A 19,895-nucleotide genomic window follows, 5' to 3' on the forward strand; every position below is an offset into this window, starting at 1 on the left:
TTGCTTGACTTATATGTTAATATTTATCTTATCATTCAAAAGATTATAGTTTAATTTATTTTTTTGTTCTGTTCAAACAACAAACAAGGAGTAAGCTTCTAGATTCCCCATGGCATATGGAAAGAGTTTCAGTTCCTTTTTTTCTTCTCCTTAGTACTGAATTCTAGAAGATGGTCTCCATCTTTAATGAAAGTTTGACAACAACGTATTTCAAATCACTGTGCCTCAAAACTCCTTAGTCTTAAGGCATAATACATGTCCACCTTGAGATAGGAAGAAGAATTCAATATTTTTATTTTGGCCATATTACCTTTGAAATATTATTATATATTCAAATTAAGTTGTGAAGTCACATTGAATATGTAAATCTATTTCTCAGAAGAATTCTTAATGCATGAATAGCTATTAGTATTACCTATTATTACACTGAGAAAATCATTTTACTTGTCATTTCACAATCAGATCATATTATTATTATATGTATGGTTTTATAAAACAAATTAAGATTTTGTCTTAATAATATAGTTACTGCTTTCTAAAAAATAGTCAATTAACATTCTTATTGTGTGTGTGACTATTGTAAATAATGCATTTTAAAAATAGTATTTTCAAACTCATGTAAAAATTGTGGACATTTATTTTGGTCTACTTTTAATACTTATAATTTAAGTAGCATTTGTTTGGAGATTACCAGATTTCTTGTATAATCACACTATTTGCAAACAATGAGAATATTGTTCTTTCTTTTTAAATATTTTTATCTTACATTTTTTATATTAAATTGCACTATCTATACCTCAGATCTATTCAAATATTTTAAATTCTACATCTAATAATCTCATTATATAGATCTCTTAAGGTCTGTTTTTATTATTTGTTTTTCTGTTAGTATTCTATCTCATTATCTTATCACCATATATTTTGTTCTTTCTTGAATTATGAAAATTTTATATGAAAATTTTATATGAGTATTCTATCTCATTATCTTATCACCATATATTTTGTTCTTTCTTGAATTATGAAAAATTATGAGATAAATTTGAAACTTGGAATGTTACTATCTTTTGTCAAAGATTGTTTCCTTAATCAAACTCTAGCCAGGCTCCTCTGAGCCCTCTAAGGTCCCTTCTGAGGCCTTAGAATTGATCTATTAAGACTTGAACAAAACACTAATGTAATTTCTAACAGCTGAAGGCTGAGTTCTTAGGATAATCATAGCTCCCCGTTAAAGTGCATGCCAGAGAAAATTCAAGGATGCCGAAAGAGTTTATTGTTTGTTCTAGCAAAGACCTGAAGATACGGCCCCTGTCTTCCAGTCCCTGAAGGGGTAGAAGTCTAACTTCCATAAGCTCTGATTAACAAATGCCAGTGGATCTCACCTGAACCTACACCCCTGCTTCTCAAATTTTAGAAGTTTTCATTCTCTTGCCTCTACTAATCCTTTGCTTGCCTCCCTTCCTATGTTCTCATTCTTCCTATAAAATGCCAAGTCACTTAAGTACAAATTGAATTTGAGTTCAGTTCACGCTAGATTATTTTCCTTACAGCATATTAGTGATTAAAACAGTATAGTACTGAGTAAAATCTATTCTTAACACTCTAACTAGTGTCCAGCTTTATCTTTGACACTTTCCAGGAATGATTTACATTTGCTTCTATTGAGTGACCAGGTTTATGCAATTTTCTTACAACAGTTTCAGGGATTGAGATAACATGAAACTGAGTTTTGACCCTATTAAGGTCGGTCTCCTTTGCTTACCCTCATTCTTGGATATAGCCTGTCAATTTTTGCTTTTTTGTCTGTTCCAGTTTTGTCTTTTGATCACTTCATTTGGAATTGGCAGATTCCTCTAGAGGAAATCTGAGGCACTGGGTTTGTCTCTTGTTGCCTTCTTCTGTCAGATATTGGCCCCTTTTCTTCATGGTCGTCTTAGCTCTCCAATCTTTTTAAAGTAGATTTTTTTTTTTAACAGGTTTAATCATTTTCTTCATAGGTGTTTATGAGGATTGAGAAAATTAATTTTTGTAAGTTAGGTGATTTCCCAGAATATAACCCTAAGGTTTTAATGCCACATTTTCTTGGCTTATAAAAATCATTATACATTTATAATTATGATAATTGAAAAAATATAATTATAATAGAATATGATATATAATTAGCTTACTAGTAATGCTAGACAATTAGTGCTATACTTCCTAGTGCCTAATGGCTTCTACAAATTGTTAGATATTTTTTCTTCTTGTTCCTTTACTGTCTGTTCCCCTTAATTTGTCTCACTTTCACATTCCTTAGGAAAGTAAATCAGGGTAGTTAATTTTTATCCAGATAAAATGGAATTAGAGTACCTACAAGATAATGGAAAGCCAGCCTATAGATCTTTGAGTCACAATGTTCCAGTAAGCTTGGCCTTGGTAGTCAGTATTGCATGATATAAACAGAATGCCTTATGCTCAAAAACACCTCCGCATGGCTTGTTAAATGTGACATGGATTCAAATCTCCCCAGAAGACACTTTACTTGGCAGATCTATCTTCTCTTACTTGTAGGTATATATTGTCATGTAAAACAATGTATGCTTTTGTACAACAGCGTCATTAAAAGACATGGGCATGAGAGACAAGGTCCCTCTAGGCTGACATAGTGTCCTCTGGCACCAATCAGGTACACAACTTTCTGTTAAATGTTCAGCAAGCCAAGCCACTACCCCGCAGCTTCCACTTATTATTTCAGTTTCTCCCGCTTAAATGTAAATAGTCATCAAAAGATTACCAAACATCTGAAGAAAATTTAACGCATAAAACAAAGCCAAAAAGAAAAAGAAAAGCAATACATTTTGGATAAAACAAAAAACAATATAGAGAGCTAAGGAAAAGAAAAACACAAATTAAAAAGGAATTAACATCCTCCGAAAAGTAAGAGCAGATCTCTGATATATGGAAAGAAAACCAGTCCAGACAAGTTGAAATAGAGAAGTTTGTTTCAAGTCACAGGAGCCCTAACTGAGGACAAAGAAGAATACTGGTAATAAAAAAGGGGAAAATCTATAAATTTAATAGCATAAGTCCCCACGAATCCTTCCCATAAATGTGTTTGTGAATTCTAGCTACCAGGTTTATCCCTGTAGGCAGAAGTATAAAAAGCAAAGATACAATGGGGTTTTGTTGTTGTTACTGAGTCAGTAATTTTCAGGAAAAGGCCAAGGCTTCCTTTATTTTGAAAACTACAGCTGGACCTACTGGACAGGCTGCTCAGGCTTTTTTTTTTTTTTTTTTTTTTCTTTTCTTTTCTGGGTATGAAATAGGTATGTGTTTTTCTGTATCTGTGTGCATTTTCCTCCATCTGTGTGATTAAATGCAAATATAATTGTCATGATGCCAGGGCAAGGTATAAACTGCTTTCACACTTCAAATATGGTTAAGATGTTGTTCCAAATATGTATATAAATCTGTTTTATTAAAATTAATCACTTATTTGGAAAATTTGAGTCTGAAGTATTTTGAATGTCCAATAAACTGAATAAAGTCACTGGAAACCTGTGTTGACAATTTTTCTTTTTTTTTTTTAAAGAAAAGAGCATGCAGGAAGAAGATTTTTAGAAAATTCCTGAACAAAGCTTACATTTCAATACTAAGCTCTAGTTTTTATTTACATTAGTAAAGGAAATTAAAAATAAAAATCATTTTGATTATCAAGATTATATAACTCCACAACTATAAAATAAAATGTTCTGAGGTTTCTGAGCTAAACATAAATTTAGAAGTCACTAAGTCCTACTCTCAAAAAACTGAATTTCAGAGAAAGTAAATAACTTCCTAGAATCCTATAACTTCTTATGACAAAGCCCAAATAGAATCTAAATTCTTATGTAATTCTAATCATACAGATTTTTCAAATCATCAAGATATTTCAATAACACTTTCTTTTTGAAAAACTGAAATACAACTGTTTCTTTTTTAGACTTGGTTTCAGATTTCCACTCCTTTACTCAAATGTCACTAGGAAAATAATATTTTAGAGTTTTTAGTATGTAAAGTTGAAATCTTGATTTTTTACATTTTGTGTTTTACGTATTTGTGAAATTTATTTCTTAAGATGCATCTTAGTCTGTGCTGCTACAGTAGAATACCTCAGGTGGGGAAATTATAAAGAATAGAACTTTTTCACAGTCCTGGCGGTCGGGAAGTGGGTTCAGTTGTCTGGTGAGGGCTGTGTCCTCTAGAGGGAAGGAGCGCTATATCTCACATGGTGGAAGGTGGAAGGGGAAGCCAGTTGAATGTTGCATGAAGTCTCTTTAATGAGGGCCTTAAACCCGTTCACAAGGGAGGAGCCTCATGGCCTGATCATCTTTTAAAGGCCTCCCCTCTTAATGCTATCACATTCACAACATCTGGATTTTGCGGGGCACACATTCAAACCACAGCAGGATGCAATATGAAAAATCTTTGCTCATGGTCGAGGACTCTATAGATTTTATTTTTGTTGTTGTTGTTTTGTAATTCATTTATTCGTTCAGTGATGACTTTCTGAAGGCCTCGTGTTGGATAGTACAAATATCAAAATAAATTAGGCATAATACACACCCCAGTGAGCTTTCAATCTGTTAAGGGGAAACTGACACATAAACTGTAAATACAATACTAAGATTCTGGAGTCACTGTAGAAGTAAACAGAGGGTACAGTTGTATACAAAGGAAAGAGTGGTAAATTGTATCTCTGGAATCCAGGAAAAACCTCACAGAGGTTATATAACTTTACTCTTGAACAATGAGTAGGCTTTACTCATAGAGATAAGGTGACATAGAGATTGTGGTGATGGTGAGGGTAAGGGGGTGGTGGTGGGAGAATTTCAAACAAAAAATTCTTAGAAAAACAAACTTTCAGAACTACAAGTATTTGGTATGGTTAGCGAGTGATATCTGATGAGAATTTCAGTAAGGGATGATGTTAGAGGCAGAACTTGACACCGCCTTCGTCCATTTTTTAGGTGATTGAATATGTTGTTTTTCTCCTACAGGTAAAAGTGAGTGACTGAAGCAAGAAGTAGAATATTTATATTTTATAAATATATAAAATATATTAACAGTGAATTGAAGGGGATAAATACTTAATTCTAAAATACTGGGCAATTATTCTAGCCTCTAATCCTTAAAATTAATGCCATCATGTGTGGGAATACAAAAATCTGACTATATGCACTTGCTTTAGTGGGTGTAGATTAGGAAGTGATGGTCACACACAGGATTTGGGAAGAGAGAATTATGGTTAATTTTCTACATCACTGGTGTCCTGAGGAATAGAATACTGAAAATTTGGCTGTTTGGGAAAGGAGAAAGTTGTAGTTTCAGTTAAACAAATTTTAGGGAAAATTAGAAATGTTGAATAGAGAATTGCATATGTAGATTAAACCCAGGAAAAGAATTATCTGGAAAATAGAAGTCACCCTAGTTGTACATACATATGGGAAGAAAAGAGGAGCAATATACAATTCTAGGATATATTTCTACTTAAAAATTATTCTTTAAAATATTGATAAAAATAGGATAATTTATTAGTACTAATAAAAAATTCTTTAAAATATTGATAAAAATAGGGCATATAAATAGCACTAAAATATTCTTAAAATATTTATAAAAATAGGACATTTTATTAGTACTAATAAAAATATTCTTTAAAATATTGATAAAAATGGGACATTTTATTAGTACAAATAAAGTCTAAATCTTTCCTGAGCTTCACAAATGTACTACAAAAAGTGGTTCATTTCCAATTTAAGTTTGCTGAATCTTTAAATAACTCCAATATTATTCCTCACTTCACTTTTTATAAGAAAGGTCTATATGATAAAAACAAGCCTCCCGAAATCATTTTTAAAGCAGCAAGTGTTTGATTTTTACAAGTTATACACATTTAGAATCAGTCTTTCTCTGTACATGAAAATGTTGCCTGGAGTGCCTGAAATATTATCAATAATCTTTAAATATTTACTTAAAATTAGAAAATTTGCTTGTCAAAAAACCTTACCAATTATCTTACCTAACTCTTCAAATAAACAAACACTTTGACATGTTGGTATTTTACTCCAATGGATTGCATTATTTATATAATTAAATAAATGAGTGGGTAATGGGAAAACACCATGCACAAGATTTTTCTAAGGGTTTGGTAATAGTAAAGCAGCTATCTTCAAATGTTACTTATTTTTGTTATTTTTTTTTTAGTGGAACAAGTCATATCCATGTATCTTAGATTTGTTGCTCTATATCATTTCTGATGTAACAGAACATCATATATGGTAGAACCATAAAAATATCTAACTCGATATGAATTTCAGTATAGTCACAATAAAGATACACTCTTATTGCAAGATACACTAGCAATAAGAATCCATGCCTTATAGCTGGATCTACATCCATGATCAAATTATGTGTTTCAATGTTTGTTTGGGTGATGTGAATCACAATAATCGTGTTATACGTCATATGTCTCTTTCACAAAAGGTGTTTGTACAAGTTTTTTTTTTTAAGTCTTTCAAGTGAAATATCTTTTGTGGACATATATGTCTCACAATGAAGAAAAATATATAGCATATCCAAAATGATGTTCAATTAACCAATACTTATGAATAACATTAATCTTTTAAACATGATATTTTAAAATGGCTAGGTGCAATGGCTCACACCCTTAAACCCAACATTTTGGGAAGATGAGGCAGGGGAATCACTTGAGGCCAGGAGTTCAAGACCAGCCTGGGCAACATGGAGAAAGCCCATCTCTACTAAAAATACAAAAAGTAGCCAGGTGTGTTGACATGAGCCTGTAGTTGCAGTTACTCTGGAGGCTGAGGTGGGAGGATCCCTTGAGCCTGCGAGGTGGAGGTTGTAGTGAGCTGAGATCATGCCACTGTACTCCAGCATGAATAAGAGCATAAAACTCTGTCTAAAATAATAATAATAATATGAAAAATGCAAGATAAATTTATGTAGTATTTCTAAATCTCATATAGAATGAATAATTATATTAAATTATAATGAATAATTATATTGAATAATTATATTGAATTTTTCACATTCACATATTTTAAATTACTATACTATCATTATATATAGAAATTTCCTGTGTCATATTTCTGAGCATTTAAATGTCATCAAAAAGCTCAATTGTCATTATGTTTATTCAACTAAATACTACCATTTTATACGTTAGGTTTTCATATTAAAAGTAATAATTTTCAATGAAAACTGAGACTAGTACAAGCCAGGCATAATTATAATGGACAAGAGTCAGAGTCAAGATGTGGGGGTGAAGAGCAGTGAGGCCACGACCAGGGGAATGATAACAGTTCTAACATAATAAATAATTCCATTCAGATTCCATTTTATCTTTCTGGTCTACCTTTCAACACCTCCACTGTGAATGTCTGACCACATTCGCTCAGAGTGAGCATATTTGTGTCATGGAGAAGGATATTTGTCCTTTCAAGGACAGTTACTGAAAATATTTCCTGCTAAAACATTGACCAATACTACTCAACTTTAATTTAGTAGAGTAGCAATCTCTATTTGTATAGAAGCTGGGCACAAGGATTTGATGACTTTTCAGCCCAGTTTGACTGTAACAGATAATTCAAAATAATAGTGCATTAACCAAAATAGAAGTTTATTGTTTTCCCACATAAACAATATAAGAAAGGAAATTGAGGCTGTCATGGAGGCTTGGGTATTTAAAGTCCTCAGGCACTTGGGCTACTTCTATGATGTTACTTAGCCTTGTGCAAATCCCATTCTCAGAGCAATCCCATAGTCAAACATGGTTGATTCAGCTCAAGCCATCTTCTTTACATTCTAGGCAGTGGGAAGGAAGAAAAAACAATAAGAATAGGTAGGAGATTTTCACCTTTAAAAAAGGTTTATGGAAGAAAATACAGGACATTTTCTGATTAAACATCATCTCATTGACTATGCCTAGATATGAAATGGAATGAGAAATATAAACTCTTTTCAAAGTAGCCATGTATTTACTCATTCATCCTAAGAATGAAGGGACAAATATTGGGAAGAAAGCAGCAGTATGTACATAACGTTCCAAAATACTGAAAACACACAACCCAAACTATACATATTAAAATTATAAGAGTATTTAGTGAAAAGAAAGGGTTGTGCTGCTAAGTCATCAATTAAGAAAGTGAATTTTGAGACAATAAACTATTACCTTATCATATGTACACATAACAAAGACTATAGTAACTTAATAATGTACACAATATTATTAAAACTAATTACTTCAAAGTAGTCAAGCTGGAAATAGAAGTTCTCTATAATGTAGCCCTTAAGAACTCTAGCTTCTGAAGTAGGTTTATTATCTTTGGAATCAGTTTCTAACACTCATTAGCTATATATCTTGGGATATTTTATTTAACTTTCCTGTGTCCTCGTCTTCTTATATGTAAAAATGAGATTATAATATTTTGTATCTTATAGGGTTGTTATGAGGAATAAATGAATTAATGTATGTAGTTTTCTTAAAGTCATGCATAGCATTTAATAAGAATTCAATAAATATTTGTTATATGCATATGAAAATAGTTTCATTGTATTTTTATTTTTACTTATCAACATTTAAAATATATTAAAATTAATATCATATGTATAGATGAAGCTTATTATAAAGTTTACAGGACATTATGGTAAATAAAGCAAGAAGTCAATATCTCCAAGATTGCTTAGATGGAAGTTACTAATAATTTTCCATGGTAAATATTAAAAGCAGAAATGTATACCCATTTCTTGAACTTGCCTGAGTAATAGAGGACAGTGATATCTATGCTTGCTTAAGTATTATTCACTTATGTTTTACTGTGTAGAATCAATGCATTAGCCGAAGATTTATGAAATGGTATTACAAATGTTGTAAGTGGTTGTAGCAAAATCACACACAGGAATTCACATCAGTGGCTGCATGATAAAAATACTAATTTTATGTATGGTATGTTTAATATTTAACTGAGTTTTTAAGCAAAACTAAGATTAAGAAGTAATGCCATAGATTCTGAAAAGTAAAAGTATTAAAAATTCCAGAAGAAACATGGCTATATACTCAGTTAATGATCATTACAATAATTCCACATAACTTATCCAGTTAATAACTATCTTCATTAACAGGAAAAATAAATGCAACAATAACTCATGAGTCATCTGCATTTTATCACAATCATTTAATATTGTTAATTGAAATAATGATCTCAATTTTGTCTCTGTTTAAAATTATAAGTTCACGTAAAGGGTTTTTTTTCCCTTCCTGTTTGGATCAGTGAGAGTAAAATTATGCTTTCATAATCAGGACCTCACATAAACCATTTCAAAATGGTGAAACAAGATATAAAATTAACTGTATAGAACAGTAAATAGACATAAGGGTTTGCAATTAACTGTATGGATATAAATGAAAAATAAGTCAGACCAAGGAAATATCAGTTACCCTCAATGATCAGAGAAATTCAATCTAAAGTTTTTTTTGTTTGTTTTTTTCTGAACTATTCAGAGAATTACAGTTCTCTAAGACTATTCCTGATGTGCTTGCAAAATAGTTCTTTAAGAGCACAATCATTTGAGAGCTACCCAATGCAAACTGAGCTCTGCAACTATCCCCTGAATTCAGACTGTGAAGTTAACCAATTTAAATCATATCTCCTCATTTTTTCTTTTTTCTTTTTTCTTTTTTTGCTAAGTAGATATTTTCTTCTTGTCTTCTAATTGAGGAAAACTCTATAATTCATAGTTTTTAAATTGTTTAATAAAAGCTTTTAACAAGTAAGTTGCCTCAAACTGGTAGGCTGTCGAGTTTGAAGAGTTGACAGTTAGGTTGATACTGCCTTCTCAGTTACTTGCCAGTGCTATATTTTAAGCAAATAATTGGATAACACTTTCTTTCCTCCAGAAGTCTCAGGATTTTACAGTGACATTCCCAGTGTCAGCAGTGGCTTCATCAACAGTTACGTAAAATGTGAAGATGCCACCAGGAAGTCCTGCTTCACACTTCAGAAAACTAATGTTAGTGGATGTGTGGGTATGTGGGTGTGAAAAATAGGCTGTGTATTGTAGCAAAATTTGTAACGGATTTTTTTTTTTAAAGAAGGATTCCCAGAATATCACACTATAAGCATTGGACAACCTAGAGATTTTGTGAGAAATGAACACTCCTAAGTAAGAAGGATTTTCTGCATCTGTTTCAGGTGAGGATGTCTTCTACTTCTAATGTGAAGTATATGCAATGGAGGATAAAAATTATTTTGCAGTCAGTAGATGATCTGGTGTCAAATCCAATCTTCTTATTCCTTGCAGGTAGACATTTTAGAGAGACCATATAAAACTACAAGTACCGTGAATAAATATAATGCTATATCAGGATTCTTAAATAAACATTCCATGAGAGAGACAAACAAGTGGCTTAAACTACACTAGAAATTAAATGTAACATTTACATTTTTCTGTGCATATTGGACAAATGAATAAAGGAAGCATGAGTATACCTTAAAACATATTTTTTTAAAAACAATAAGTATGATAATATAAGCTTTGAATCTGTCATGGGCCTTACTACAGGCAATCACAACAATGATATTTAATGTAAGACTATAAAATAATTCATAATATTAATTATCTTATAAATTCATATTTTTGGCATATGATTTTGTCAGCAGAAAATCTCTTCCTAAACTGTAGGATAAGAGAGGACTTAATATACTTCTATTCATACCACAGAAGATAACATTCTCCATAAAATGTTTCTGTTGTAGTTTATCAGGATGACTCCTATTTCTCTTCTTGCTTAATACTGGCTTCCATTTTCAGACTAATTTGAAGCATTAATCATAAGTAAAAATTATTACTTGGAACTATTATCTTTTTGAGAGCAGTGTAAAATAGGAGAAGCAGAGAAGCTTAATAAAAAAAATTGACAAAAAGAAATTTATTCTTCACAGTTCAGGAGGCAGGGAGAGGAATATCGGGTACTAGCGTCTGGTAAGGGCCTTTGTGCTACATCATTCTATGGCTGAAGGCAGAAGGGCAAGAAATTGTGAGAGCAAGGGAGCAAAAAGGGCCAAATTCATTTTTTTGGTTTGTTTGTTTGAAATGTAGTCTCGCTCTGTTGCCCAGGATGGAGTGCAGTGGCACAGTCTCAGCTCACTGCAACCTCTGTCTCCTGGGTTCAAGCGATTACCCTGCCTCAACCTCCTGAGTAGCTAGGATTACAGTCACCTCCCACCACACCAGCTAATATTTTGTATTTTTAGTAGACACAGGGTTTCACCATGTTGGCCAGGCTGGTCTTGAACTCCTGACCTTGTGATCTGCCCACCTCAGCATCCCAAAGTGCTGGGATTACAGGCATCAGCCATCACACTTGGCCATTATAGCAAGCTGACTCTTGAGTTAACTAGCCCAATCTCACAATAACAACATTAACCCACATTCAAACCATTGCAATAATTGAATTGCTTTCTTGTAACTTTACTACTTTAGTATTTTAGTTATCCTGAAAATAACATTTGTTTACTGGCTTTCATGCTTCTATGCTTATAAATATTTTCTATCTTTTTTAAGAAAATATTTTATCTACCACGTGTCTACATATAAGAGGAGAGGGAAGTGTGACATTATAGACAATTCCAGGAATTTTTCATAACATTGAATTTACCTCTGTAAATATAGTATGTATTGATAAGCTTTTGCAGATAAAACATTTGTAAATAAGTACCTTTTAACCTGTTGAAGAGAAGTACACAGCAATTATATAGTACTGACCTCAGATGAGTCAAATTAGCCTTCAGGCCTAGGGTTACTGACACCTCCCACCATTCCTACACTCTACCCATTTAAACATTGTCCTTTTATTAAATCTTTCCTTAATTATACTAACTTATGCATGCCATCTCTTTTCTTCTGGGGAACTGAATGACATCCCTGAAAACAAACAAATAAAAAAACGGCCAAAAAAACCCCAAAAACATGAATATAGAAAAAATAGTATTTACTATTAAAAAGACAAATAATGGCTTATATTTATTAAACACTTACTAGATGCCAGAAAATAATCTGACCATTTGTATTCATTAAATCATTAATTTATCACAACAAACCCCTACAGTATTATTATCATCTCTATTTTATGGTTGAGGAATCATCAATGAAACTTGCTCAAAGTCACACAGCTATTAAGTACTACAGCAAGGATTGAACCCCAAACGGTCAACTCCGGTCAATACCCTTGAGGGCTACTCAAATGGCATTTGTTGATAGGAAGTGGCTAACTGGAGAGAAAGTGGCTCAACTAGACTTTCTACTTGTCATATTTTGTATCATCTATAACTTTGTTTAGTGTTGCTAGGATTGATTTTTGATTTTTGAAAAGAAACCTGGATATATAGTTTTTTGTGTGTAACTCCTTCTCATGTTTAAGTTTAGATTTGTTTTTACCAAAATGATAGAAAGTATTCCTGAAACCATTGATATTGGATGTGGCCAAATGACTGGCTTTGGCCAAGGAAATATTAGTAAGTATGAGATAAACAAGGTACCTTGTATAACAAAGTCAGGGGTAAAAAAGGTTGAGAGACAGGTAGAAAGTGAGAACCATGATCCAGTCTACCAAAGTAAGGACATTAGAATATTCCAGACATTATGATTACTGTGGAGAGATGCATGCTTTCACATATTGTCATCTCTCTTCAGAAATATAATGCTGAGACTTTTTTCCTAGAAAAGGACTGTGAGGAAAGCATGGAAAATAGAGTGCACATTTGTAACACAAAGGGAGACCGTCTTCAATGGAAAGTAACAACATTTTAGCCCTTTCATTTTTTTTTGTTTGTTTGTTTTTTGTTTTTTGAGATGGAGTCTCGCTTTGTAGCCCAGGCTGGAGTGCAGTGGCGCTATCTCGGCTCGCTGCAAGCTCCTCCTCCCAGGTTCAGGCCATTTTCCTGCCTAGCCTCCGAGTAGCTAGGACTACAGGCGTGCACCACCAGGCCCGGCTAATTTTTTGTATTTTTAGTAGAGACGGGCTTCCACCGTGTTAGCCAGGATGGTCTCGATCTCCTGACCTCGTGATCCGCCCGCCTTGACCTCCCAAAGTGCTGGGATTATAGGCGTGAGCCACCGCACCCGGCCCATTTTAGCCCTTTCTAATGATTCTTTTGTGCAAATGGAGGCCTCCTAAAATTGATGAAGATGATGATGATAATAATATTGTTTATAATGATCTAGAATAAGAATTCACATAAATAAAAGAAGAAAATTACATTACATTTTTATGTGCTATTATAATTGTATGTGTGCATTTTTTTTTTTTTTTGGAAGCCTCTTTTGGATTAGAAATATTAGAATACTAGGGGAAATCATTAAGTTAATTATTTCATATGTGGTTCAAATGTATATAGTCGAATTCATTAATTCTGTATCACATATTATACTTGGGGAAGAATTGGGGAAGTTTTCTTTCATGATCTCGTTTGTTCTATCAGCACAGCGTCTTGGCTCTGCCTTTAAAATATGTTTAGACTCTACTTATTGCCATCTTATTGCCATAACTTGGGTCAAGTTGTCATTGTCTTTCACCTTGGTGATTTAAATAGTCTCCTAACTGCCATCCCTATTTCCACTCTTGACCCCTTCAATCTGTTCTTAGCACAGTAGCCTGAGGAAACTTGGTTAGACATAAATTAAACCACGGAACTCTCTAAAGACTGCACATCACACCCAAATAAAAGCCAACTATTTTATCATTGGTTTCCAGATGCTCCCTTATAGCCCCATTGTTACCTCCCTCACACTATCTTCTCTCACTCAACCCCCTTTTCTCCCTCGGCAGCAGCCCTGTGACCCCTGTGCTTGTCTCTTGTGATGGTGGGTGTGTTCCCTCCTCAGGGCCTTGTGGTTTGCTGGACATGCTATTCCCACGATTAGTTCCCTTACTACCTACAGTTTCTGCTCAGATATTACTACAACTCAGTCAGGCCTTTTTCCACTATGTTACTTAAAATAACAACACATTCTTCTCACCAATATGCCCAAATCATCCTCTCTGATTTTTTAAATTCTCCCAGAACATTTATCACCTTCCAACATGCTATATAATTTACTTATTTATTTTTCTATTTCTTCAAAATATAATGCAAACTTGATAAGGGTAAGTATTTTTGTTTTTTTTTCTTTAATGATATTGTCCAATGCTTAGAACTATAGTTGAAATAAGCCAGGTGTGGTTGCTCACGCCTGTAATCCCAGCACTTTGGGAGGCCAAGGTGGGTGGATCACAAGGTCAGGAGATGAAGACCATCCTGGCTAACAAGGTGAAACCCTGTCTCTACTAAAAAAATAATACAAAAATACTAGCCAGGAATGGTGGCGGGCGCCTGTAGTCCCAGCTACTCAGGAGGCTGAGGCAGAAGAATGGCATGAACCCGGGAGGCAGAGCTTACAGTGAGCCGAGATAGCGCCACTGTACTCCAGCCTGGGCAACAGAGCGAGACTCCATCTTAAGAAAGAAAAAAAAAAAAAAAAAAAAGAACTATAGAAGAAAAAGAAGAAAAAAAAAGGTAGATGCTTCATTAATAACTGTAGAATAAATAAGCAATATAGTTTATACTAATATGGTGATAATATCAGGAGAGAAAAACTGACAACTAAGATTATCTCATTTTTATTAAAACGTTAATATAGAAGATTTTTTTCAGACAATTGTTACATATAGCACTCTTCACTTTAAAATTGTGTGTGTGCAGGAACAGAAAACCAAACACTGCCTGTTCTCACTCATAAGCAGAAGTTTAACAATGAGAACACATGGACACAGGGAGGGGGACAACACACACTGGGGCCAGTCAAGGGATGGGGGAAGTGGGGAGGGAGAGCATTAGGACAAATGCCTAATGCATGCAGGGCTTAAAACCTCAATAGTGGGTTGATAGGTGCAGCAAACCACCATGGCACATGTATGCCTACGTAACAAACTTACACGTTCTGCGCTTGTATCCTGGAACTTAAAGTGAAAAAATATAAAAATTAAAATTAAAAAAAGATCATTGGCAGATGTGCTTTTCTACAAGGGTTTGTGATAAATGAAAAAATAAATAAATAAATGAATAAACACAGATTTCATGCCCTAAAAAAAAAGAAAAGTAGTACATATGTTTGTATTACTTTATTTCAACAATTAAAGACTATCCTACATATAAATATACACATATATATGAGAGTTTATGTGTAGTTATACATACAGAGTCATGCACCAGATAACAATGTTTTGCTCAGTGGTAGGCCACATATATGACACTGGTCCCGGAAGATTATAACACTGTGTTTTTACTGTACCTTTTCTATGTTTCAATATGTTTAGAGTCATAAATTTTTATGACTTTGTTAGAATTGCCTACAGTATTCAATACAAGAGCATGCTGTGCAGATTTGTAGCCTAGGAGACATAGACTATACCATACAGCCTAATGTGTAGTAGGCTATAACATCTAGGTTTATGTAAGTACATTCTATGATGTTCCTATAATTACAAAATTGCCTGTGGATGCATTTATGCATTTCTCGGAATGTATTCCCATTGTTAAGCAACATATTACTGTAGAATGTTAAAATTTTTGTATTGTAATGTTGAAATATAAAAATATTTCTTAAGGAAAAATAAAACCAATTAACATAATAGATGGCATTTGTAATCTTCATGATTTCATCATTCATTAAGTGGTGATTATAGCACATGTACAATAACCAATAATAAACACAAGATACATAAATAAATCAATGGATCAGAATGGAGAGTCCAGAAATTGACTGGAACCTATACAGCCAATTGATTTCAGACAAAGATGCAAGCTCAATTCAATTCAGTGAAGAAACAATAATTTTTAAAATAAATAGTGTTGAAATAATTGGATATTCAGGCTCCAGAAAAGAAACCTTAGATAGATACCTCACGTCTATAAAAAATAACTAAAAAGATTAATATAACTTAATATAACATAAAAATATAAATTTCTAAAGGAAATCATAAGATAAAAATATTTGTGACTTTAAGTTAGGCAAAGAATTCTTAGGTAACAAACTATAATTAGAATTGGTAAAATAAATGCTAAATTGGCTTTTACCAAAGTTAAAAACTTCTAATTTTTAAAAGATACTAACTGTTAAGAGAATTAAAGACTAGCCGCAAACTGGGGGAAAAAAAGTGTAAATCAGACATCTAAAAGAGGACTGAATTTAGCATATATAGAGAACCCTTAACACTCAACAATTAGAAAACAAACTATACAGTTCAAAAAACAGACAAAAATGTAAGCAACACTTTAGCAAAAAAATACAAATGACAAACATGTAAAAAGATGTTTGACATTTTTAGTGACTGGGATAATAAAATTACATCCATAATAAAATATTATGGCATACTTATTAGAATGTCCAAAATAAAACATCTGATCATAACAAGTTGGTGAAGATTTAGATAATTGGGATTCAGGTACTGCTACTGGAAATGAAAGTGTAACAATAACTTTAGAAACAATTTGGGCATTCTTAAAATGTTAAACATACACCTCTAATATCACCTAACCATTCCTCTCCCAATATTTTTGAAAGTAAACTTCTGTACAAAAAGTTGCACATGAATGTTCATAGCAGTTTTACGTGTAACAGCCAAAAAGTGGAAACAAACAAAATGTTCATAAACAAGTAAATAAACAAATGACAATATGTTCATGCAATGAAGTACTAGTTAGCAATAAAAATTATTTAACTTTTGCTACCTGTAATAATGTGGATGAATCTCAAAATAATTGTTGTGAGTGAAAGAAACTAGACCCCATCTCCCAGAAGTGCATACCGTATGTTCACATTTTTATGAAATTCTAGAAAATTCAAAGTAATATATAGTAAAAAAAAAAAAAAAAAAAAAAGCAGATTAGATGTTGTCAGGGGATATAAGATGGCAGGAAAATATGGAAGGAAGGAATTACACAGAATTGTAAGGAAATTTTTGGCTGTGTTTTGTGTTCACCATTCCAATTGTGTTGGCAGTTTGACAGGTATGTTAAAACTGATCTAATTATAAATTGAAATATATGCCATTACTATATACCAATCAGATCTCAATAAGGCTGTTAATTAAAAAAAAAAGATGATGTGATAATTGTACATATTTATGAGACATAGAGTGATATTTGAATACATGCATACAGTGTGTAATGATCAAATCAGAGTAATTAACGCATGCATCACTTCAAATATTTATCTTTTCTTTATATTGAGAACATTCAAAATTCTCTTTTCTAGCTTTCTAAAAATATACAACAAATTGTTGTTAACTATATTCACCCAACGATTCTATAGAGAGCCCTAGAATTTATTTCTTTTATCTAGCTGTAATTTTGTATCCATTAACCAACCTGTCCCTGTGCTTTCCTCTCCTCTTCACTTCCCAGCCCCTAACAACCACAATCATACTCTCTACTATGATCTCAGCATTCTTTAGCTCCCAAATTTGAGTGAAAACATGGGATATTTATCTTCCTGTGTCTGACTCATTTCATTTAACAAACGTCTTTCTGGCCCATCCATGATGCCAGGAATGACAAGACGTCATTGTCTTTTATGGCTGAATAGTATTCCATTGTGTATATACACCATATTTTCTTTATTCTATTTATTTATTTATTATTTTTTTTGAGACAGAGTCTTGCTCTGTCATCCAGGCTAGAGTGCAGTGGCGCAATGTTGGCTCACTGCAACCTCCGCCTCCCGGGTTCAAGTGATTCTCCTGCCTCAGCCTCCCGAGTAGCTGGGATTACAGATGCCCGCCACTGTACCCTGCTAATTGTTGTATTTTTAGTAGAGATAGGATTTCACCATCTTGGCCAGTACCCATTTATCTTTTAAGGACACTTAGGTTGATTCCATATCTTGGCTCTTGTGACTGGTGCTGCAATAAGCATGGGGTTGCATATATCTCTTCACTATATTGAATTCCTTTCCTTTGGATAAATACTCACTAGGGCCGGGCGCGGTGGCTCAAGCCTGTAATCCCAGCACTTTGGGAGGCCGAGACGGGAGGATCATGAGGTCAGGAGATCGAGACCATCCTGGCTAATACGGTGAAACCCCGTCTCTACTAAAAATACAAAAAAAAAAAAAAAAAAAAAAAAAAAAAAAAAAAAAAAAAACTAGCCGGGCGAGGTGGTGGGCGCCTGTGGTCCCAGCTACTCGGGAGGCTGAAGTAGGAGAATGGCGGGAACCCGGGAGGCGGAGCTTGCAGTGAGCTGAGGTCCGGCCACTGCACTCCAGCCCGGGCGACAGAGCGAGACTCCGTCTCAAAAAAAAAAAAAAAAAAAAAAAAAAAAATACTCACTAGGGGGGTTGCTAATTTTTTAAATAAAATTGAAGGAAAATAAAATCAGTGGCCATGATCAATGTTAATCAGAACCTTCTTTATTTCACAATTTAACCAATTATAAGTTTTATTATTTGTAGTCTATACCTGGTAATGACAATATACTGTGGGAATTTTTTTCTTCCCACATAGTAATAGTTTTCAGAACACCTTATTAATAAACCAAAGAATGGAACATGGCAAATGATTTTTTAAGTTATTAAACTATAATATCCTTTTTTCTACCTGTACCACTTGAACCAGTTAATGTAATAGTTTTTGACAGTTCCAGTATGAAAAAGGCTATCTTCTTTTCAGGGAACAAATAAATTTGCAATACCTTTTTTTTTTTTTTTTTTTTTTTTTTTTTTTGAGACGGAGTCTTGCTCTGTCGCCCAGGCTGGAGTGCAGTGGCATGATCTCGCCTCACTGCAAGCTCCGCCTCCTGGGTTCACGCCATTCTCCTGCCTCAGCCTCCTGAGTAGCTGGGACTACAGGTGCCCGCCACCACTCCTGGCTAACTTTTTGTATTTTTTAGTAGAGACAGGGTTTCACCGTGTTAGCCAGGATGATCTCCATGCCCTGACCTCATGATCCACCGGCCTCGGCCTCCCAAAGTGCTGGGATTACAGGTGTGAGCCACCACCCCCGGCCACATTTTTAAAACTGTTATGTTTTAAGGATTACAACTAAACTGTTATGTTTTAGTTATCACTAGCTGGTAGTGATGATCAATAGAAGACAAAAAAATTACATGCTCTCCAATCAGTTTGCTGTAAAAATAGTTTTCATAGCACAAATATGAAACTTCTGATTTTTTTCCATTATCATGTAAAAGATTACTATCAGATAAATAAATTCAAAGGAGAAATGAAAATATAATGCTAATATATTGCTGATTACTTGTTGCTAGTATAATTTATTGCTAATACCATGTAAGTGTAGAGAAAAGTCATAATGATATTAGAAAATGTATCTTATTAAGGTAGACTCCAATTATTTTATTAAAATTTGATAGAGTATGTACCCATTAACCAAGAAAAACCAACAACTAGAAATGCAGAATTTTTTAATCCAATAACATTTTCTATTTTATTTTAATTTTACTTCACAAATATATTTCATATAATCAAATTTCAAGCTGTGTCTAGGAGTCAATAGCAATTCAGTTTTATTAGCTTAACCTTTTACTCCTAAATGTTATACAAGTATAATTATTTGTTGATTAATTTAAATCAATGACACAGTTTAAGTAATGTCTGAGCACTTGTGTATTCTGAAGAGATTCAGAATTATACAGCTGGGAAGAGCCTTAAAGTTATAATTCTGATGTCAAGTGAATGTAATTTTATTCTAGTTTTTTGAACACTGTTAATCCATGTATGATATATTTGACAAATGTCAATTACAAGAATGTTCAATTAACCAAAAGACCCAATTTTCTGATTATTTTTGGGTAAATGGGTGCTTA

General features: G+C 33.3%; 1 long non-coding RNA gene across 2 annotated transcripts in view; it reads left to right on the forward strand.

The window, feature by feature from the left end:
• Nucleotides 1-19,895, forward strand: part of LOC105486074 (uncharacterized) — a 127,626-nt gene that overhangs the window by 73,056 nt on the left and 34,675 nt on the right. The window contains exons 3-4 of one of the 2 annotated variants that reach the window (XR_011620526.1): nucleotides 9,935-10,047; nucleotides 10,130-10,229. This is a non-coding gene — a long non-coding RNA (uncharacterized lncRNA). The remainder of the gene's footprint in view (nucleotides 1-9,934; nucleotides 10,048-10,129; nucleotides 10,230-19,895) is intronic. The other variant, XR_011620527.1, reaches the window with a different exon arrangement.

The sequence above is a fragment of the Macaca nemestrina genome, chromosome 3, assembly GCF_043159975.1.
Source record: "Macaca nemestrina isolate mMacNem1 chromosome 3, mMacNem.hap1, whole genome shotgun sequence".
Classification (NCBI taxonomy): domain Eukaryota; kingdom Metazoa; phylum Chordata; class Mammalia; order Primates; family Cercopithecidae; genus Macaca; species Macaca nemestrina.